Source organism: Prionailurus viverrinus, chromosome B1 (genome assembly GCF_022837055.1).
Source record: "Prionailurus viverrinus isolate Anna chromosome B1, UM_Priviv_1.0, whole genome shotgun sequence".
Classification (NCBI taxonomy): domain Eukaryota; kingdom Metazoa; phylum Chordata; class Mammalia; order Carnivora; family Felidae; genus Prionailurus; species Prionailurus viverrinus.
In genome coordinates this window covers 3201098-3225108 of record NC_062564.1, presented here as the reverse complement: position 1 = coordinate 3225108, position 24011 = coordinate 3201098, and the positions used below count along the sequence as shown (strand labels likewise).

The 24011-nt window shown below is 44.6% G+C and overlaps 1 protein-coding gene across 1 annotated transcript in view; it reads left to right on the top strand.

Moving 5' to 3' along the window:
- Nucleotides 1–24011, top strand: part of CSMD1 (CUB and Sushi multiple domains 1) — a gene marked incomplete at its 5' end in the record, with an annotated part of 688146 nt that overhangs the window by 231182 nt on the left and 432953 nt on the right. The window lies entirely within an intron of this gene.

Here is a 24011-nt window from a genome sequence, read left to right as displayed (position 1 = left end):
GAGTTGCGTTAATTTAATTAAGCTTCATTACATACACACTCATACAAAAATGTGTGTGTGTGGTGTTGTTGTTTATTTTTCATGGAGAACAGAAATCTACATGAACTTGGAGGAAAATACTACTCTGAGTTCTTGTGTAGGAGAAAAATAAATGTTGTCTGGGATTTGTGAGTTATAATTACTCTGGAGATGCTGACTTCACCTCTGAATTCACATGCAGGTGCTGTTGTCTCAGCGAGTGGTTTTCCATCATGCACTATGGCTCTGTGTTGTCATAAACCAAGGTGTCGTGTTTAGTCTGGTGCATCTTTAAAAGTACCCCCACTGTATTGCTCTACCTTCATTGTTTCATGTGGGAGGATTTCGTAGGAAAGAGATATCTTTTAACCTTAACATACAGATTGGTATTTAAAACAACTATTGTGGAAAATTTTATAATGGAAACAGAAGTAGAAAGAACAATATAAAAAACCTGAGAGGATCTCTATTTGTAAACTTTTATAAACCTCCCAGATATTTTGCTCTTGACTTAAGGATTGGTTTGAGATGTAGCTGCCTGGTTGTCAGCCTCCGCCCGGTCCTGTCTCTGCTCAAGTATCCTCAAATATCATTTGGGAAACGAGTGATATTCCTACTGTGCTCCCAGATACTAGACCCATCCACAAGTCTTTACTCAATAATTACCTCTTTAAAAAGTAGACTTCTGTCTTGGTTCCAAGAAAGAAAAGAAGAATTCTTTCCCACGCTCCCCCCACCCAAACAACTAGATCAACCAGCTTGCCTCTCATTTGGGGTCTTCTGAGATTTAGTTCCCATAACCCCACCTGTACATGTCTGTTTGCGAGCGGAATGGGCGGCAGTCAAAGGCATCTCTTCGGTGCCTCAGAGCACACCACAATGCTTTGGCTGATCCCTCCTGCGTTCCGGAGATGGCAAAGAATGGAGTGTGCACTAAGGGAGAGAGAGAATCATTGTCCAGAGTACAAAGAAGAAAAATGATCTTCATAGTATCCAGACCTCAGGACACCTAGAATAGCTATAGATAGGCAATCTGTTTTACCTGGCAGTACACACACACACACACACACACACACACACACACACACACACCCACACCATTTTCCTTTCGCGACACACTTTGGTGTTCTCTAGATCAACAATCAAATAGTTTGACTCAAGGAAGAAACATGAAAGGGGCTTGGGAGCATGTTAAATTCTTCATTTCGGATTATACAAATGATGGGTGCAAATCCTCTGTCTTCAGTGTAGATCTTGTATGTGTTTGACAAAGAGAAAGAAATTGTTCTCTTGTGCTAAGAGATTAAATATGTGTCCCCAGATACAATAAAATTATCTCATATTAAAAAGTTTTATAAATTAATTTATAAAACTACTTAACTATGAAACTTTAAAAGATATATTTAAGTTGTCACTTGCATACACTGCCATACATTCAATGAGCCACAAACTGATTGGAAGTTATTTTTAACAAGATTGAGAACCTGTTACTGTCTTGAATGTAAGTCAAGAGAAGTCTTCTCGAGGTCAACCTTATACTGTATGCACATGCCTGTGAACAGATAGTCGCTTTATCAAAATAACCAGGAAATTACATTTTAAACCCAATCAGGGGTGCCTGGGTGGCTCAGTTGGTTAAGTGTCTGACTTCAGGTCATGATCTCACAGTTCATGAGTTCGAGCCCCGCATCGGGCTCTGTGCTGACGGCTCAGAGCCTGGATCCTGCTTTGGATTCTGTGTCTCCCTCTCTCTCTGTCCCTCCCCTACTTGCACTCTGTCTCTATCTCAAAAATAAATAAATAAAAATAAATAAAATACACCCAATCATATATTTTTATTAATACAAAAAAAACAATTATTACAAAGAAACTATTTAAACTATAATCTAAGAAAATATACTGTAGCCATTTAGAATAAAGCATAAATCTGTGTTTTACCTATTTCCATTTTCAAAGTTTAAATGCTTTCCGTAAGTTTCAAAATTTTAGGGAACTAAGAAATGATACAAAGTACTGTAATACAGTAAAAATGGTGGCAATTTTATTTGGATTATTTTACTCGAGGGGAGCTGTTAAAAAGAAAGAATTTGTAAATTACTGTCAGAAAAACTTTTGAAGTCGGCCTTGGCAAAAAAAAAATATATATATATATGTATTATGTATATATGTGTATGTATATGTATATGTGTATATATGTATATGTGTGTGTGTGTGTGTGTGTGTGTGTGTGTCACTACTTATTTTTTCAAAGCCCAGCTCACTCTAAGTGGTTAACGGATGAAGTAGTGATCTGTGCCCATCATTTTCCTTGAACTGTTTTACTACTCAGAAAATTGTAGGAAACTGGTAATAGGGCAGGTGATCCCTGACTACAGACACGCTTGTGAACTCTCTGTAGACAGGACACGATCGATTGTCGCCCAATGGGTATAGAAGACTTTAGGGTCTCTTATAAAACTCATGTCAGCATTGCTAATTGTCTGTGTCTCTGTTCTTTGAGTTCTCCTGTGAAATGGTTCTTCAGATGTCTTAGTGGTTCCTTCGTCAGTTGCTGAGTTTTTTAAAATCTTTAACGTGATATATACATGTATGTACTGATGAAAACTAGGCAAATCAATCTGCAGAGATGGGATTTTATTGTCTTCACTTTTACTCTGGGGATTTGAGCAAAGAGATAGAATGCCGTGTCTTCTAATTGTGCGCCGTAGAGAATTCAGGAACTGACAAAGTGTACTGAGAAGTTATTGCATAGCAAGACCACTGAGACAGGTCGTTAAAAAGCATCTTACAACCCAAGACCGTAAGCAGGGTGACAGTGACGGTGTCCTGAGCTCAAGTGAACATATCATTGCATGGCTGCACCCTCCTTGTGAGCGGAAGTAGTCGCGGCACTAAAGACTTCCGGGGTGAGGCGGGCCCAGCACCAGCATCCTTACTTACCTGTAAACTGTGCAAGATTCCTCCTTGGTGGAAACATCGGATGGGATGGGGAACTGATGGCTTTTCTTAATAAGAAATTCTGTTGCACACCCCACACAAAGGTTAGGACTAGAATGCACAGATAATTGCTGAATCCTTCCTGACATTTGGATATTTCGACTTGACCTTTAATTGAACTTCTACATGACTGTACAGTTATTCAAGATAGCACAGTAGAGGTGTAATCCTTTCCACATGACCTATACTCGCTACTGCCTTTGGTGAAATCTAAGAGCCTCAGTGAAATAGCAAACACTTCCCAACAGGGAAAATTGCAGGAATTAACTCCAGCAGTAGTAAGACACACATCCTAAGGTTTCTAGTGTGAAGCCGAGAGGGACTGGCATCCTTGCTAAACTGTGGATCCTTGACTATTAAGAAATGAAAGTATTCTCGATTAAAATATAAATATTCTTCCACGTGTCGTATTTCAGTTTGAATGACCGCACAGCATTAATTCTAACTGCATTTAGCTGTAATCAGTACTCTGTTTACAATCCCAATAGTCTATTAATCACTATACCCTGAGATGTTATGGAAACGTGGACGGCCATCAACCCTTGAAAGATCTCCAGTTCAAGACCACATGTTATCTTTTGACCAAATAACGTTCCAAAGTCAGAAGGATAATGAAAACAAATAACTAATACAAGATTTGAGGATTTAAACATTCTAGAGAATGTTCTACATCAAAAGAAGACGTTCGCATTCTAGAAGTTGGTATTTCCAGAGTGCTATATTAAAGTAACAATTAGTGCTAAAAACCGTGTGTAAAGGTGATTGTCAAAAATATAAATAATTGCATTATTTTCTTTAAACTAATAGATATTTGTGAATTGTATTGTCAGAAAAAATTCGTAGAGCTGATAATCACATATGACTTAACTTTCTAGGTGTTGATATGCGTGGTCTTAGCTAACATAGTGAGGTGTTTGAGAATACAGGATGTGAAGCCAGACTACCCTGGGTACATGCTCTCCCATCTGCTAGCTTTATAACTTAGGCCGGGTTATTTATTTTTATTTATTTTTTTTTAAATTTTTTTTTTTCAACATTTATTTATCTTTGGGACGGAGAGAGACAGAGCATGAGCGGGGGAGGGGCAGAGAGAGAGGGAGACACAGAATCGGAAACAGGCTCCAGGCTCTGAGCCATCAGCCCAGAGCCTGACACGGGGCTCGAACTCACGGACCGTGAGATTGTGACCTGGCTGAAGTCGGACGCTTAACCGACTGTGCCACCCAGGCGCCCCTAGGCCGGGTTATTTAAAGGGTGTCAGCTTCCTCATGTAGAAAAAAGGGAGAGCATAGTAATGACATTTCCTTCATAAGTCTCTTGTTGTAGAACTCACGGCTTAAAACATGGAAATCCCATAGCACATAGAATGAGAAATGCTAGCTATTATTTTCATACACATTTTTCTTGTTAATTTTGAGATTTTTCTGTAAGTAAGGTTTTTCATTATATAAATAAATATTAGAGCTCATGATAAAATATGTAAGGATAGTGAATGTCCTTTCTCTTCACCTTCTGACTTGGCCAGGAAACTTCCTTAAAGGCAGTGGCTCTCAGCTTTTCCTTATGTATCCTTCCAGAATTTTCAATGCACATAGCACCATGTCTGAAATCTTGGCTTGTCTCTTCATCTACAAACCCCAGAGGAACCTTGATGTGCAAGAAATGCCGCACTCTCTTATTTTAAAATCAACTTGGATTTCTTTCAGAGACAGCATCCTAACAGCATGCTATGATTGGAGGGGCCCCACATTACCTGCCACCTGCCCGTCACCCCCCTCGCACCAAGAGGTTAAGAATTCCCCAAGTGTTCTAGGGGATACGAAAGGTTTGGGGTCCTCAGATCTTGCATCACACTTGTTACCGTGAGACGCCCATGGCCTCTGCTTCTTTGGACAGTGCTCTCCGTCACAGGAGCTGCCTGATAGATGCTCTCCTGGTGCCCCCCCACCCCCCACCCCTCCCACATCCCCCCCCCCCCCGCCCCACACACAGTGATGTTGAGATGGTTTCATGTGGGAGAACCTTGGGTCCATCCCAGCTACCTGTGTACCACCAACACACTGGTTCTTAGTCCCGGGGGAGCCCCACTTCTCTGTATTTGCTCCCAGCTGTGACCCCATGGAGACATTGGCCCGGATGGCCTCCCCTCAAGATGCCTGCATAGTATGCTTGATGAACTCTGTCTTTAGATGAAGAGTTTGTGTTACATTAACCGATGAGGGGAGGCACAGAGGACAGCCTGGCTCTCCTTGGGAATCACAGACTTTCAAGGGGAGAACAGAGCAAAACTTGGAGGCTAAAATACAAACATGAACACCACCGATGATTCAAGAGCAGCAAAAAGAAATAACTAATGTAAATTATAAACATAAATTTATATATATACGCATATATATACATATATACATATATATATGCATATATATATATATACACACACACATATATATATATATATGGAGAGAGAGAGAGAAGAGAGACAATATGCTAACTCATAATTTACCATAAGAAAATTATTGGAGGGGTGCCTGGGTGGCTCAGTCCGTTAAGCGGCCGACTTCGGCTCAGGTCATGATCTCATGGTCCGTGAGTTCGAGCCCCGTGTCGGTCTGTGTGCCGACAGCTCGGAGCCTGGAGCCTGCTTCAGATTCTGTGTCTCCCTCTTCTCTCTATCTCTTCCTCATTTGTGCTCTCTCTCTGTCAAAACTAAGGTAAATAAACATTAAAAAAAAAGAAAATTATTGGAGAAAGTATCTTGTAAAGTGTAAACAAATGACAGTGTTTTAGGGAAGTATGTTAGATATCTGAGAAAGTGATGGAGGGGAAGGGAGGTATTTTGTTTAAAGGTTTATTTAAAACTTTTGTATATGTGAAAAGATATAGTTCAAAATAACCTGTTCAAAAATCCAAAAGATAAAAAAAAATATAAATAACTATAGTGCAGCTGTCTAAAGCCATACTAACCTATTAAACCGTATAAGACTTTATATATAATTATTATATAATTTTATGATTATACATATAATCTACAAATATTTAAATAATCTATATAACTCATATATGTATGTTATAGATGTGTAAATCATATAAGCAATATATATGAAAAAAATATACATATAAAGTAACATATGGAAATCTAACATAGGTTTAGTACATAGTTTTTCCACTCTATACTTTAAATTACTTATTATAAGTTACAAAAGTAAGTACTGAGAATCAAAAAAATGTTTTGTAGGGGCGCCTGGGTGGCGCAGTCGGTTAAGCGTCCGACTTCAGCCAGGTCACGATCTCGCGGTCCGTGAGTTCGAGCCCTGCGTCGGGCTCTGGGCTGACGGCTCAGAGCCTGGAGCCTGTGTCCGATTCTGTGTCTCCCTCTCTCTCTGCCCCTCCCCCGTTCATGCTCTGTCTCTCTCTGTCCCAAAAATAAAAAATAAACGTTGAAAAAAAAAATTTTTTTAAAAAATGTTTTGTAAACCAATCTTACATTTAATAATACGTTAAAATTAATTTTAAATATTATTATAGTATAATAGACCATGCCATTGTATACATTTAAAATACACATTCTAGCATATTGTTGTTACGGACTAGAAAGGAAAGGAAAATAATCTATTCTCAATGAAGTTCACGACCATTGCCACTTCTAGCACTGAGGAGGGTTGCCAGGAAGCAAACTCATTGCCTGGATATCGTGTCTGAACAGTTAGGAGTTTGCTAGAGTGGTGGCCCGCATTTTACGGCTTCGCCTCCTACACTCACGTGGACTAACTGGGTCTGTTTTGTCACAGAAATAACGTTCAGTTGGTATCCGTCACACATGTTGATGAACTGCACTCCCACAAATCATGTTTTATGCAATTTGCCATAGCTATTTAAATTTTAGCAGGGGGTAAATTAAAGGAAATGTTCCCTGTGATGTGCTGCCGTGTGGTAAAAACAAGATCTATTTCAGGCTCGCACTCAGAGTTATTTCAGTAAAATAATTTGAGTTCAGCGTTTCTGTTTCGTACAGAAACAGAACTATCTCCTGTGTGCAGTGAACGCTTTGTAAATGGGAGTGGGTGACGATGAGCTTGGCCTTTTCTCCTGTACTCGGGCCTCTGCGTTTGTGCTGAGCGGGAAGGTGGTGCTCCATGGAGCACTGAGTACAGGGGAACAAGGACAGTCGCACAGCAGCATGCCTGCACTCTTGGCGGGCTCTACTCCAGACACACCATGGATGTGTAATCTTCAAGTTGCTTGTGATGGTTAATTTTACGTGTCACCTTGACTGGGCCAGGAGGCCCGCACACCTCATCGGACATTATTCTGGGTATGTCTGCAAGGCTGTTTTGGGAGGAGGCTAAATTTTGAATTAGTCGACTGGGTAAAGCACTTTGCCTCCCCAGTGTGGGTGGGCCTCGTCTGATCAGTCAAAGGATTGACTACAGTCATACCTTGGAGATGTTGTGGCTTCAGTTCCAGACCACCGTGATAAAACAAATATCGCAGTAAGGCCAAGGCAAATGAGGTTTTTTGGTTTCTCACTGCATACCGAAGTTATGCTCACACTATACCATAATCTACTAAGTGCCTAATAGCATTAGATCTAAAAGTCAATGTTCATCTACAACTTAATTTAAAAATACTTTATTGTTGAAAAGTGCTAGCTGTCACCTCAGCTTTCGTTCAGCAAGTCGTAATCACTGATTATAGATCACATAACAGATAGAATCATGAAAAAAAATGGAACTGTGGCAAGATTTACCAAAATGTGACACAGACATGAAGTGAGCAAATGCTGTTAGAGCAAGTGGTGCCTGTAGAAGAGCTCAATGCGTAGTTGCCACAGACGTTTAATTTGTAAAAAATTATAACAATAATACTGTATCTGCAAAGTATGATGAAGCGAAGCCCCGTCAAGTGAGCCTGTAGGGCAGCAGGCTGAGTGAAGGAGAGCTTGTCTCTCTGCCTGACTGGCTTTGAGCTGGAACCCGGGACCTCCATCCCCAGCATGCAGACTCGGATTTGGATTGGCTCTCGCACCGTTGGGGCGCCTGGGTCTGGACATCTCAGCCTCCCTAATCATGTGAGCCGATTCCTTACAGTCATCTCTGTCCATAGATCAGGTGATAGGTGGGTGGGTAGGCAGACAGATAGGATAGCTAGATATGATATATAGTTATGGTAGATAGATTCGATATGATCCATACATATGGTAGGTAGATATGGTAGATATTGTAGGTAGATATGATACATATGGTAGGTAGATAGATGAGAGGTAGATAGATGGGTAGATAGGATAGATTTGATAGGTATGGTAACTGGATATGATAGACATATGGATATGGTAGATAGATACATATGACAGATACATAGAGGGATAGGTATGATAGATAGACAGATAGGTAGATAGATATAGAGACATCCTCTTGGCTTAGTTTCTCTGGGGACCCCTGACCAATACAGTGTTTCTCTGCTCTATCGTTGGATCTAATCCAGTTTCTCCGCACAGACACTTCCTCATCATCTGTGTATCTGCGCATTTAAAAGGAGCCCATGTGAAATTAGATGCACAGTGTATGGCCTCTGAACAGAGGAAAGCCCGCCGGTCCATGCGGACCCTGAGCTCCAGCCTCTGGCCATTAGTGTGAGGGAGATACGCTACCCAGAGTCAGGCAGCAGCGTGCCTGTCAGAACAGCACAGTGGTTCCTGAAACCCTTAAGACAAGGGAAAGCTGCGTGAAGTAGCTTCAGGTAAACTTTGGTGTCGGTTCTGCGCAAATCCCCAGGCGCACCTCACCGAGCAGTGCCAGCACTCGGCGTTCTTCACCAGACACGGTCTTGTATCTCAAGTGCCCACAAAACCTTATTCCAGCGCCTGGTTCACATCCACCACGAAGCAGCCTTTGTCCTGGAAGCTGAGGGTGGGTGGGGATTTGTGTGGGAGGGGACGTGCCCTGGGGGCTCCTGGGAGGGGGCCCAGCAGAGAAAGGGGGACACTGAGCAGTGCCTGGGGCCTTGGCTGCTTCTCCAGGGAGCACAGGATCCAGGACAGCACGCACCTGTTCCTCTACTGGACAAGCAGACAGGGCTCCGTCCCCTCCACTGCGGCTGGGGGTGCCCTGGGAGGGGGAGGTGATTCCTGAGGGGGTGCAGCCGGGAAGGGGGGAGGTGATTCCTGAGGGGGGGGCAGCAAGGGGGGGTGATTCCTGAGGGGGTGCAGCCTGGAGTGGGGGAGGTGATTCCTGAGAGAGTGCAGCCGAGAAGGGGGGAGGTGATTTCCTGAGGGGGTGCAGCCGGGGGCGGGGGAGGTGATTCCTGAGGGGGTGCAGCCGGGGGCGGGGGAGGTGATTCCTGATGGGGTGCAGCCAGGAAGGGGGGAGGTGATTTCCTGAGGGGGTGCAGCCAGGAGGGGGGGAGGTGATTCCTGAGGGGGGGCAGCCTGGAGGGGGGGAGGTGATTCCTGAGGGGGTGCAGCCGGGGGCGGGGGAGGTGATTCCTGACGGGGTGCAGCCAGGAGGGGGGGAGGTGATTCCTGAGGGGGTGCAGCCAGGGGGGGTGATTCCCGAGGGGGTGCAGCAGGGAGCCTCGCAACCAGAGCATGACAGCCTTGTTCTGCGGAGGATGTTCAGGTGGGACAGTGTGGGGTCTGCCCTCAGCTCTGCCCACCCGGGAACCGCTTTTCCAGGAGTCCAGTTGGTCTCATTTCCTAGGAAAACTCCCATCCTCACGCCGCCCTCCTCTCCTGCCCCCACTGAATCCCCCTCCCCTTGTGTCGCAGGCTCTCTGCTGCTCTAGGTGGCTGATGAGGCAGGGAGACCCAGACCCACCTCCCTGAGGGTCTCGGTGCCTGATCACCCCTCTCACTCATGCGTTGTTTATCCTATGTGGGCAAGGGGACACAAAGACATGCCCCCCCCCCCCCCCCGCCATGGGCCCCTGTGTGCCGAGGGACGGGTGTCCTTCCCTTCTCTCACTGTGTACAGCACTCCGCCCCTTTCTTTGCTCGTGTTTGGGGCGATGACCCCCAGGTATGAAGGCTTTTTGCTTGCTGGCTAATCCTTGGCATGGAGCTCTTGCAGGGACGGTGCAGCAGGTAGGGCACCAAATGTAATGGGGCCCTTCCTGTCTCCGATGCTGAAACATTTTCCCCAAGAACCTGGACCCGCCGAACCTGCACACCTGGGAGCGTCGGTCCTGGGATGAGGGGAGGGAGGAAGCTATTCCTGCTTCCACTGCTCCGTTCCCGGGCCCGTGTTCTCCACCCACGGGGGATCAGCACATGTAGGGCCGTTGATTTCCGGTGGTCACCTTGTCCCGGAGAATGGAGTCCCATCCCCACCGTGTCGTCTCCAAGCTGGCTTCACAGCGATGCCTTTGGAGGGACATCTGCCACTCTGTGGTGTGTCAGCTTTGTGGTGTGTGACCGGACCAGTGGGCTCCATATGTATCCCCACCGGTGGCTCCTTCTTTGATATAAAGTGAGTCCTCTGAGCCAATTCCCAGAGAGGCCCACAGCTGGGAGCACACGACTGCATGTCTACAATCTAGAACAAGCCCTAGCAAGGGAAAATACCCCGCCGCATGGGGAACTCAAGTGTAAATTGTACTCTCCTTCCTGTGGGCTTCCTTGAGGCTTTACAGTGATTTAACATCCTGAAGAACAAACTTACTGTATTTTCATCAACACCTCTGAAATAAAATTGGCCATGCCCCAGGCCTTCTGCCATTGGGACCAGAAGCAGGGTTGTGTACTTTCCTGGTGCCCAGCCATCGCTTCTGGAATGCCACTTTGATCTTCCCATCGTCCTGACCTGAAACTCACATGGTCCAGTGTGTCCATTCTTATCTGACCTCAGCCAGCCACCAGGTCATTTCCCTGCATTCTTTAAGGATTTGAGCCGCAGGTTCATAAATGATTTTGTGTCATTTATTCTCAGCAATGTCCATGGTAGATGGCCCCATTCTCTCCTCTTCGTGGATTGCTGTCAGGCCCGTCTCATAAATAGCCTCCTTTTGTATGGGGTGGACTCTAAGGCAGTCCTCCTCTGCATCTGTCCTAGCTGGTCACGGAAGCGTCACAGTGCCTTCCTGCTTGCTCGCCCCTCCTAGTCCACACGCACCAGTAGCCCAGTCCAAATCACCTGTACTATCAAGTGATAACATAGACACATATTTTGTAGGTCATATGTATCACAGACTGTATTCTTATAATAAACTAAGTTAAATAAAATGTAATGAAGAAAGTCATATGGAAGAGAAAATAAATTTACAGTACTTTACTGTATTAAGAAAAAAAGAATCCATGTATAAGTGGATCCTTGAAGTTCAAACTCACACTGTTCAAGGGTCAGCTGGATAAGCAAACGAAGTGAATTAATAGTGAGGTGGCCGAAGCCACAGCTAATGCCTGGATTGTTTAGATATTGGTAGTACCATGTTGAGTCGTTTGACCTTTGTTAATAATCTTAGGTCCACACCAGTTTCTTTTGTAAAGAGTTTAATTTAGTCTTTACAAGTTTTATGGAATTCTAGTGTCAGAGAGGAACGAAATCAACACCCAACATAGACTCTTTCTGGTCATTGGTGCTACTGTGAAGCAGAAACACACAGATCTGCCCATGTGTTTCCTGCCTCACCCTCTCGTGTTTGCACTCCTGCTTCCTTGGTTCCTAGTCCCTGAGCACATAGCTGCCCTCCACTAGGTTCCCGTTGCCTCCTTTCCCTGGACTACCCATAAATTCCAGGTGCCCGCCATGTTTTGGTGGCACCTTGCGGCAAGGTGATGCATTTGTGCTCCGGGTGCACAGTATTTAGACTTCTCTTCAGTGTTACCTGCTTCTCCCACGGGGTGTGGGTACAGGCCACCTGGAAGTCTTCGTAAGATGCAAATCAAGGTTGAGGCAGGGGACGTGCTTTAGGACTCCACGGTCTGGGATGCTCATACTGTGTGCTGCAAGGATGAGAAGTAGGGGTACAAGTCCTAGAACATCACGGCCTCTGTGCCCCCCAAGTCAGCATGGGCTATCATGCCCTCTGTGCCCCAGGAGTCCACATGGACTTTCATGGCCCCTGTGCCCCCCAAGTCAGCATGGAGTATCACGCCCTCTGTGCCCCCGGAGTCAGCATGGACTGTCATGGCCTCTGTATTATACACACACACACACACACACACACACACACACACACACACCAGTGTCGCCTGTCTCTCCTTCCCATCCCACGTTCCGTCTGATGAACCGGTGTCTGTCTCCGGTGGCAGCTGGTCTGCCCTCCCTGGTGCCCAACCACAGCCATTGAGATGAACCTAATTCCTCACCCTTTTCCAGACTGCCAGTCTCTGCAGGAGCTGCACCGTGCTGATGCCACATCGGCCACGCCCCTACCTTACTATCTGTGCTATTGCCCCTCCCCTGCCAGGTCCCCTCCCTCCGTCTGCCTGGACACATTCTCCCCACCCTTCAAGGCCTTCATGTTGAGCGCTGCCAGGTGTGAGGCTTTTCCTGGCACAGCTCACGGGGACTAAGCGTTCCCTCTAGACTTCTCCAGTAGCCCTGGCTCATGACTTCCTTCCGCCAAGAGACCATCCGGAAGAGTCAGCGTCTTGTGCGTCCTCCAGTCCTTGAGAAAAGAAATCCATTTTATTCGGTTTTCTGTCTCCGGACTATACCAGCATATGCAGCGTCTTCACCTTGGTAAGCAAACAAAAGTGAGTTGTGCCGTAATGGACACAGTGAAGTCATTTCAGATTTGGAGAGCTCATCCCCTCCGCTCATACGCACTGGCCTTCAAGCAGGTGTCAGTCATGGATTCGGTATTGAGATACACTTCTCCTGGGAACCTGCATTTTAGAATCAACAGAGAAGACTGTTTGGAGGAATGATAAGCAAATGAGGAAAACAGAATAAAGTTGAGATTTTATACAATGTAAGTAAGAGAGATCGAGTGCCAAATACATGCTATTTCTAATTCAGTGTATTAATACATTCACGTTGTGTTAATACCTCGATCTTACAGTTCTGCAAATGAGTTGAAGCCACGTATCACAGTTGTCTGCCTTACAGCTTGGTGGGGTTTTTTCTTCTTAAATCCTTTCCTCTCTTGAATATGCCTGCCACCTTTTAAATCTTTGGTTTTCAGATTCTTGCCGGGTTACTTTTCACTTGTTTTTTTCATTTTTACTACTATAAAAAAATTGAAGCCTAAGCTGGTATTAATCGAAATGGTTAGTTTTTGAACATTTATTGTGTAGTGTTTATATAAGTATGTATATATCTCATGTTTTCATTTATGCTAATATACATATGTTTATATATGTTTTATACGTCTATTAATGTATATATGCATATGTATATAGTATCTGAAAATGCTGAAACTAACAAACTATTCTCTGCTAAAACTACTTACACATAATCCTTCATAGAATTTTTTCTGGTAGACTTTTTTTTCTCTGATAATATGAAATTTAGAGCAAGATTGGGTTAATGTTGAGTGTATATGGGAACTTTTGATTGTAAGTCTCCCCAGGTGGGGGGGTGCTTAGCAATTTGACAATAGAGTCAGAAGTCAGCATGCTTAGAGCTTACCTGGTTTAGAGAAGCAGTTTCGTTAGTCATAGTTCATACCATTTTCCTTGTGTACGAAACAGGAGTTTCAGAAGAAATGCTTACAGTTCATAGAAACAACTTTGTGATTGCTTCTAAAAATACTGGTAGCCTCCTTTGGCTTGCTAATTCCGTAGTTTAGGAATTCAACTAAGAAAAAAAACAAATTCATTTTATCACATCATTTCATAGACAGTGAGAGCCATATATTGATGTTAGAACAGAGTGAGCTTAAAGAGAGACAATAAAAGTGTGCTTGTATTGCTACTTTACCTTTGCAAAGCTCCTCTAGAGAATATGTCTAAGTTTGTGGATGGGGAACAAAGTGGTGTGCATAAAAACAATGTAGACAAATGAGAAAAATGGCGTATCAGCTGACAGATGTGTTATTTCAAGCACCTTTATTGGAAACTTCTTCATCAGGTAGCTCTCAAATTTTACCAGAATTGTTACTATAGGTGAGAATGAAAATTACACCTATAAAATAACTCTTGGGATGAAGTTTTTTTAAAGCATTATTTAGTGAAATATATATGTGATATGTATATTTTATATATATAGTCTATATATATATGCTGAAATTATATATGTACTGACGTGTATATGAAATGAAACATGTATTTTATATATATAGTCTGTTTTATATATATATATAGGTAAATACATACATAAATATATATAAATATATATAGGCTGAAGTAATTATATATATTATATACACATATAATATACACAGGCTGTTTTATAATATAGGAGCTATGTTATTATAGAATACTTATATATAGATACATTTATATTGTATATAGAAATTATATAGAAACATATATAGTATGTATATATAATTTATAGAAAAGAAAAAATTGTGATAATTTGGTTAGAAATTTTAGTTTAAATGATGTAGTAGCCAAACTTACCAATAATTGAGTGTTAGGGGCTGAAGTAATTTGGTTACAGGTGTGTGCGTTGTATTGTTGCCATTGTTTTCCTGCTGGGAAATTGCACACTGATCCAACCAGGGCTTACGTGTCCTACCTCTGGACCAGCGGGATTCACATGCGCTATTATTAAAACAAAATAAATACAAACACACGACAGTAACAAAACTGCATGCTGGAACAGTATTGAGCTTAAGGTCATTATTCATGTTGTTGACATCGAGTGGGTCAAAGGATCTGTGTAACAATACGCCGGCATTCAGAACTGCCCGTCTTGAATAAAAATGTTTATCAGGAGAACCACCTACTCCAAGTTTCTAGTTTTTCCTGGGTTACACGTTGTGAGTAATTTATAAATTACTGATGTGAAATATTTGACTGTATCAGTAGTATGAGCCAGGAGAGCGGATGGTTCAGTACAAGAGGACGTTCGGTTATGAAGGGGAAATGTGACACTTAAATTCTAGGTTGAGGGGCTCATGAGCTTGGGCTGCAGTGAGACATAGTGGCAATTAGTTAGGGGTTATGAGCTGGGCTCAGACGGTTATGGAGACTGGTGTGGGAAACAGTTGCCATCAGTATCTGCCCCGGTAGGAACCCACGTGTTGTGGATGATGAACCACACAAAGGGTTGTGGAATCATTGAAGGTAGCAATGTGTGCTTCTAGATTATATTGTAGCTCTAGAAGGGACATCACATTTCTATTTTTCTACTGGGCACATGTACTGTCTTCCTACCTTTTCAGGCATTGTGAGTGTTCGAATGTAAAACCTTGTCTGACATTGTCACCACCTGGATTCTAGAGCCAGATACAATGGTATTCAGTTGGCTGAAAGTTTTTTTTTTCCTTTGTTCTTCAGTGACCCCACAAACTATGTATATATATTTTTTTGTTCCATATTCCTGTTTCCTTTACAATTTTAGTGATTGGAACAAAGTAGATTCCTTGTGGGGCTTACTAAATTGTGTTGATTTAAAAATGGAAAACGTTGTACTTTATTGATTCCAAATTTCTAAGTGGAACTAGTTTTTTTTTCCTCTAAATATATCCTGCATTTTAAGCCTCACACATTCGCTAGGGCTCTCAGCCAGGAGTGTCTTTCCATCACGTTTGGTTCTTTGTGACTCAGCTCAAAAGCATTGTCTCTGAGATGTATTTGTTTAATCTATCAGCATGTGTAGCTCCGTTTAGGGAAGGGGCTTTTCTGCAGGGAATTAGGAGCCAGCATAAAGGGGAGTCATGCAAAGTGAGGTGAACGAGAACAAAAGCTATCTGGGTTAAGCAGGCTGCTCCATACTTTGGTGGGAAGGTTCCAGAAGAGTAGCAGATCCCGGGACAGGATCATGCCGAGGACAGAACTTGAGCCAAGAGATGTGAGCTAGAGCTCCAGTTTTCCGTCCGTTTGCTCTGCGTTTCTCTGGCCCCTGATAGCCCCATCTCCAGTGGGAGGTGGGCACAGATCCCCTGCAGGCTCTTCTCCCAGCCCTGGAAAAATAGAAATCAACAGTTCCATGAATATTTGGTTTCTTTGGGACACTGATTCCAGGAATGATTAGCAAGCCAAAAGAGAGGTGATTGCTACCTCTGATAATGAAATCCCTCCTCTGGGAATACGTCAGCGCCAAGATGGAAATGAGGAGACAAGGTAGCTAGGTTGTCAACAGTAGGGAGCAGTTGAACGATGCCTGGAATAAAACTGTGCCAAGCACGGGACAGAGTAGCTCAGAGATGCTTGCGTGCCGAGTGCTCCCTACATTTTATCAGAGAAGGGGAGAGATTCGTTTGTAACCACAGGCTCAAGTAGGAGGAAGATGGTCCCGGAGGGTCAAGACTCGGTTTGCTTGAGGTCATACAGTCAGGTGGGCCCTGGAGGAGTGAGGCACATCTTTGGACCAGAGCTGAGGACAGGCCGAGGGGCAGACACCCCCAGCCAACGTCTGTGACGGTAGTAAATCCTGACAGGCAGGATGTACGGATGAAAATGGAAGTCAGAAAATCAGATGATTTTCTGCATGTCGTATGGTCACAAGGGAAGGGCAGGTCCTGAAGAGTACTGCAGAGACTTGCTTCCCCATCTCCCCAGCCCCGTGGCTTTTTCTCTGCCGTCAGAAGGCTTGCGTGCAGTGGGGTTGCATCAGTCCCAGACCAGAGCAACTGGGACTCTCTTAAAGTACTGAATGTTGAAAATAACTGGAAACTTTCCAACTGAAGGCCTGAAGTATTACTTTCCCTGTTCTCATATGAATTCTCTTGCTTACTTTCTTTTGGCTACAGAGAGCAGATAGAATGAGAACGAGAAGTTTCCCTTCCCCGGCACCATATATCCCGAGGCACTGGAGGAACTTGGGTGGCATGTGACTTGGGCAGAGCCAACCAGTTATATACTGTAGTGTGATACGGGAGTGCACAGAGGGAAAATCGGGAGGAAGACAGGAAAATAGAGAGTTTTGCTGATGAGATTTCTAATGAATTTGGTCTCTTAAGTATTTTTCAGACTAGGTCCAATTTGTTTTCATCTTCCATCTAAAATTCTTCAGATTTATACCATTGGAATGCAAATAATTTGAAACTTTTTGTTTGTTGGTTTGGTTTTCTTATTCCTTGAAACAATCCCAAAGGTTAATTGCATCGCGAGTGCTCCCAGCACTGCCTTCTGCTGCACGGACTTCAGTGTTGGACAGAGAGGGTGTGGGCAGAATATGCATTTTCATGCGATTCTTCCCCATTTGCTTGGAAGTGAGCTTTCACAGCACCCCCACCGATAACAACTTTGAGTGCTGTTTACATGCAGTCGTCCATGTTCGCTGTAACTTGTTCTCACTGGGTTTCCTGCATCTTTCTTTTCTTTTTCTGGAGAAGTTAGTTTATTAACGGTAGTGAAGGGTCTTCTTTTGGAATACAGTTACACCTGAATGACCGTTCCAAAAGCAGTGCAGAGAGGACAACTGTATCCTGCAAAAATGTGATGGAGGAAGCTAGTGATCATTGCCCGGTATGTACCTATAACCTCCATAACGGCTCACTTGGCTCTGGGCACATAGTAGGTCTCTGCCTGGGGTGGGGGCTGGGGCCACTGAAGGCCGTGCGTGCCCCCCACCGGCTCCCCTGTGACCCCACCCGACACTCCCCACTTCTTGGCACGCAGTCCCTTTATTCACAACGAACAGGCTCATGACAACCACTGCGAACCTTCACTTTCCTTCAAAGCTTCGCTCCTTCAATCTACACTATGTTTCCCCCCCTAGATCTCAGTCGACAAAAAAGGCTCGTGTTTTCTACAACCGCCCTCCTTCAGGATCTCTCCTTCGCGGACGTTCTTCATCTGCACGCATCCTTCCTTTCCACTGGCCTCAGAGAAGGCTGAGTGGACAACTCGTGTCCCGGGAGGGTCTCTTGCTGGATTTTCTTGCCCCTTCGAGGGCTGGCTTATGAAGCGGACACCAGTATGCTTCTCTTGCTCATTTTCCTGTCCTCATGATTTATTCTCATTCAGGCCCCTGCCTGCCTCACTTAGAGGAAGGCAGCATCATTCTAGTGCTGTCTTAGCCTTCAACCTTGTTTTGTAAAAAGTGTTCTCTGTTTGTACAAAGCTCTGTTGGTCACGGTGGAGAGACATTCATCTCTAGCCAGCTTTTGGAAGTTTGAATGACGTCGGTTCAGGACCCTCTTTCAGCTGCCCAGCTCTACTTTCGTTTCTCAGCACTGCGTTCTCAGAGAGGGCTCTCTGTGCGACGGAAAAGGAAAAGAAAAATTTGCATTCGGCGTGTCTCAGCTGCTCTTGTTCCTAGTTCACAGTCTCACAGAACTGAAGGGGAAGACACCTTCTCTGACATCAGGCTCAGTCCCCAGAGTGACCCAGTGGGCCTGCCTGGGAGAGGTTCTGACCATCACCTCCTGGGTCCCCTCCAGGAAGAATCTGACCGGCCGTCTCCGGTTACCGGTCACCCCTGAACCAGGGGAAGCACGTGCTCCCAGCCGCGTGGTTGCTGTGGCCGCCGATTCACATGGACTGGGGCAGACCGCTTTGCAAAAGGAGAACCTGAGCAGCAAAGCACAAATAATTTACTTTCATTTTTTTTAATGTTTATTTATCTTTGAGAGGGACAGAGAGAGACAGAGCACTAGCGGGGAGGGGCAGAGAGAGAGGGAGACGCAGAATCCGAAGCAGGCACCAGGCTCCGAGCTGTCAGCACAGACAGCTGACAGTTGGGGAGCTCGAACTCCCAAACCGTGAGATCATGACCTGAGCCGAAGTCGGTGCTTAACCGATTGAGCCACGCAGGTGCCCCAGAACAAATACATCTTTAAAAGAGACCAAAAACCAGATGTTCGCTACGTGACCCTGCAGAAACCTCTGACCTTTTCTGTCTCCTGATGAACCGTGGCCCCCCATTGCCTACAGGGCTACAGACAAAATGCTTACTGGGCATTTCCGAGCCATTTGGAATCAGAGCCCCTCTGCCCCTAAATATTTTGATTTCTGCTTCATCCTTGAATACTGCCTGATGTAGTGTATCTTTGAAAAAAAACATAAGCCATTGTCCTTGTTTTTTTTTCTCTTTTGTTCATTCCGTACCCTTTTCCTGGGACTCTGCTATTCACCTTCACCGCTAAGTTTAGCATTTCATCAAAATGCTGAATTCTGTTGGAATTTGTGTCACGAGAAGAAAATGTGCTACTATTTTTCACTAATTTGTGTTTGATCGACAGAGTCCCTTTGGTGTATCGCTTTTCTTTTCTGCTGAGATCCTTTCATCTTTTTATTGGGGCCTGGCATTCTTTGATCATTTCTATTGCTGTTTTGATGTTTTCTAAATCCTCTTAGTAATGAGGTACTCAGACTAGAACAACTGATGTTGTGCAGCATTTTAGTTTTATTAAGAATGTTCTGCCTTCCTGAAGATGAGTTCACATATTACCTTCTTTTTTTCTTTACGTCTTCACCTCTTTAATAACAAGCCATTATGTGCAAGCAGACGGCGGGCTAATCATTTCCTTTCTTCCTCCAACTCAATTAGGGCCGTAATGTTTCCACATGTTCTCAAAGTTCGAAGAAGGTTTATTAAGGATCCCACCTAGTTACTGAGCACAAGCAGTACAGGTTTGTATTTCCAACAAGTTATGCCAAATAGATACCAGAATTCCAAAGTCTGTGTCATCTCATCAAAGGTATTTCTGGGTATCAGCAATCATTTAAATCAAGGGCATATATTCCGGTTTCTGTTTCTTTTCCTTTTCTTCCTTTTCTTCCTTTTCTTTTTTTAATGAATTCATTAATTTATTTTTACTTTTTACAAGGAAAATTTTTTTTTTTTCTATCTGGTTTCCTAAACAGCCCTCCTTTTTGCCTACACAGCCTGAAGCCTCCACCAGAGCAGTCTGTTTGTACGTGGAATTTAACCACGACCCCAGCATTTTAACCCAGACTTTGCTTTCACTTGCCAGTAGGACCAACGAGCTGACCGGTGACCATCTGAGCAACTGTTTCGTTATCCGTGAAGTGGGGGTGATAGGTGGGGTTTTATCAGGATACATTGGCATGAATCGTGACGAAAGCTCATTCAGGTCTGTGACAGGGTCCTCGGTTGGAAGCTGTGATTACACTGTGTGCTTTGCTCACAGGCTCAGTAAATATGCGGTTTACCTGAACGGGTGTTCTCCGGGAAGGAAAACTGATTTTATAATCGGTCGTGCACTGGGCTTCGTCAATGCTTTTAGTTCAGGCTCGTGTCTCTCACAGGGTCCAACCGGACAGCCTTAGAAAGCGTGTTCGTTCACCGTGTTCTCCCGTCAGCCCTCCCGCTTCCGTCCCCCACCCCCACCCCGAAGCTGTGGCTGTTTCCTTTCTCGAAGTCAATTCCGTCACAGCAAACTTTTCAAATGAGTTTTCGGTCCGTTTCAACTTTGCTGCTATCTTTCCAAACTGTTCACTTTCTTGTCAAAAATGTAATTATGCGTCTGGGGCTGGGGCAGTATTTTTGGCTTTCCACGATGTCCGCGCTCCCAGCGGTGTGCTCAGAGCACACAGTCATTTCATCGTCTCGTCCATGTAGCATCTCCTTTGGAGTCAAAACGACGGATCTGAATTTTATGTTTTTCCTTTTTCTACAGCAACCAAGTTGAATTACACTCTTTTGTTCAAGGATATAACCCCTCAGTTGCCACTGCGTTATTTTCTGCGTCTTTCCTCTGACTCTTATCCGTGACTATTTACACTGCTTTCCTACTTGTGCAGGCTGTATTAGAATGAATCAGAAACCCTCACTTGCCACACGGCCTCGCTTCCCCCATCCTCACCGTTGACAGTGGACGTCCTCCTGGACCATTGCAGCTGCTCCCCGCCCCCACTCATATCCTTTCTTTCCCCCCGGGCTTTTGCTCTTTTGTGGTCTCTGATGCACAGATTCATCATCCTGCCTTCCGTGAGCTCTCTGCTCTGCCAACAGAACGTGTGATGACAGAGTCATGTCCTTACGTTGCTGCAGAGGCTTGGCCGTGCGGGTTCTGGGCTGTGACGTTCAGTTCATCCTTGATAACTCACTTCCTCTTTGCTAGAACCGTCTGTGAAACGGGCACCATCACATCTCCCTGGCGGGGCTTTTGTGACCGTCCAATGAGATGCTGATATGCGTTGGCACGTAGGACTAGCTTCAGAGGGTAATGCTACTCGACACACTTACCTTAGGGCCATCTGAAAAATTACATTTTCATCCCCCAGTGAGACTCAGATAATGTGACCGGACTATGCGATGACACGGTTTTCTCCTCCATCTTTCTGATGCGCTGTGAGGCCCGAAAGTCTTATTATAAAGCCGTTGGTTTTGATGGCCGTTGGTTGATGCATCCTGCCAGTATCTTAATTTATACTATTCCCTCTGCCTTTTGTTGTTGCTGTTGTTCTTCCAGTTTGTGGAGAAAGAGGGTCGGTTGTCCCGTAGAGATTGTCACCGTATCCGTTTTGCTGGTGTTCAGCAAAATCGCCATAATCGGTACCGGGATACAGAGGCTTGGTCGGACGCAAGTTTGTGTTCTCAGCAGGATGACTGTGCGTCTCAGGGTGGCTTTCCCGCCAGGAGACTCGGCCACCCTTCTGCAGTGACTGAACCTCCTCCCTGAATAGGGCTGGGATGGAGACACCTAAATCCGACACTCCCTAATTCCCTCCCTCCATTGGTCACTACCAACGACGTCCTCAGGGCTTACAGATGCTTCCGGGGGTGGGGAGGACGGTGATTACTTTTATTTCTGTATTATTGTGAACTTGTGGATTTAAATGTGTCTGATAATCTTCAGTCCGTAGAACGTACTGTCTTTATTGATGCGAAAATTGTGCTTTTTTTGCCCTTTGGCACCTTCTCTGGTTGACTCCTGAGGACATGGTGGCCGTCCTGCCATCTAGTAGAGCAGACATTCCAGTACCCTCCTGCATAGTTCCTGCTCCAGGCCTGACGTCGGCCATTCACCCGAGAAAACATGTATTTATTCAGGGGAAAATGATATTTTAGGACTATAACCTGAGTATTTGTAATGTCTCTTGTTTCTTGAACTTCTTATTCCTGGGCTCTATCAGAGAGAGAGCGAGTGTAGGGGTGTGTGTGTGTGTGTGTGTGTGTGTGTGTGTGTGTAAATATGTATGTGTTTCTCTGTGTGTGAATGTGTATGTGTGTGCATGTTATATGTGTTCATATGCATGAGACTGCATGTGTCTCCTTTTATGTGTGTGCATGTTTGTATGTGTGCAAAGATGCATATGTTTGTGAACGTGTATGTGTATGTGAATATGGTATGTGTGTGCATGTGGGTGTGTGTGCGTGTGCTTGTGTGGGTGTGAATGTGCGTGTGCACACGTGTGGGGGTTTGCACGTGTGGGGTGTGTGTTACGCGTCTACGTACATGTGTTTGTGTGTCAATTTGTGTGTGGGTGCGTGTTTGTGTGCTTGTGCATGTGTGAGACCAGGCACGTGAGAGTTCATGCTGACACACCCAGTTCAGGGTCAGCGCCAGGAGGTTTTCTTGCCTTCCTCCCTGTCACACCTCCACCCCGTGGCACCCAGAGTCCCTGTCCCCAAAAAAGTGTGGTGAAGGTCGAATTAGAACGCCAGGTGCCTCCTCTGGTGTCTGGTCTCCAGCACAGATGCAAACCCCTGAGGACAGGGCCAGCGTTGCCGTCCCCGTGACGGGGCTGGGGGCGACCTGGCAGGCGCTTGCTCTTGTGTCTACACTTGCTTCCCACCCGGCCGTCGAATTACTGCGCTAATGGCTCTTGAGGTGTTCAGTTGGACCCGCGTTTAGATTCACTTGTTTCACGCCTCGAGGTTTAGGTTGCTTCTAAGAGTATCTTTTGTTTCGTGATCGTGAGAAATGGTTTCATATTTACGCGATTCCACAGTCACATCGGCCACATTGGGTTTAAAGTCTCAGTCTCCCCCTCCCCATGTCTTCCCCACTCACTACCCCCTTCCTCTGTGGCAAAACTGATTCTGTTGTATTCTTCAGTGTTTTGAGAATATAGACGTGTGTGTGTGTTAGAAATAATACTATAATACAATATTGTTATGTGAGTCTTCCGTGTTGTGTATAATATACATGAATATTTGTGTCAACTCCTCCCAACTTAACATAAATGGTAATATGGTTTAGGGTTTCTACCTTTTTTTCCCTATATGATAAATTCTGGATATCATTCCATAGCATTTTACTCTCTCTCTCTCTCTGTCTTTTCTTTCTTTCCTTCCTTCCTTCCTTCCTTCTTTCTTTCTCTTTATCCCCACTCCCTCAATCTCTCCTTCTCTCGTTCATTTTTTCCCTCTCTGTCTCTCTCTTCTTGTTCTCTTTTTCTCTCTCCCTCTCCCCCTTTCTCTCTTTTCTACCCTCTCTCCCTCTCTCTTGTCTCTCTCCCTCTCCCCCCTCTTTCTTTGTAATCTCTTCATCCCTCTCTCTGTCTCTCTTCCTCTCTCTCTCTTCCTTTGTATCTCTCTCTCTCTCTCTCTCTCTCTCCCTCTCTCTGTCTTCCAACCCATTGGAAGTTTATTTCCAGTCTTTTCTTTTAAAAATAATCTGGCATAAATAACCCTATGAATTTGTCTTTTCACATGCTTTATTTTTTAAGCAACATGTTACATACAGCATGCAGAAAATAGTGGATATTCAAATTAAGATATATCTCATATATTCCAGAGAAATGAAGACTTATTTACAGCATAATACTAAAACAGGAGTGTTTATGGCATCTTTCTTCATAATAGTAGAAGATTTGTTAACTACCTAGATGTCGTAAAACATGCAAATGATTGGGACTCCTGGGTGGTTCAGTCAGTTAAGCAGCCGACTTCGGCTCAGGTCATGATCTCGTGGTTTGTGAGTTCAAGCCCTGCGTCGGGTTCTGTGCTGACAGCTCGGAGCCTGGAGCCTGCTTCCGATTCTCTGTCTCCTTCTCTCTCTGCCCCTCCCCCACTTGTGCTCTTTCTCTCTTT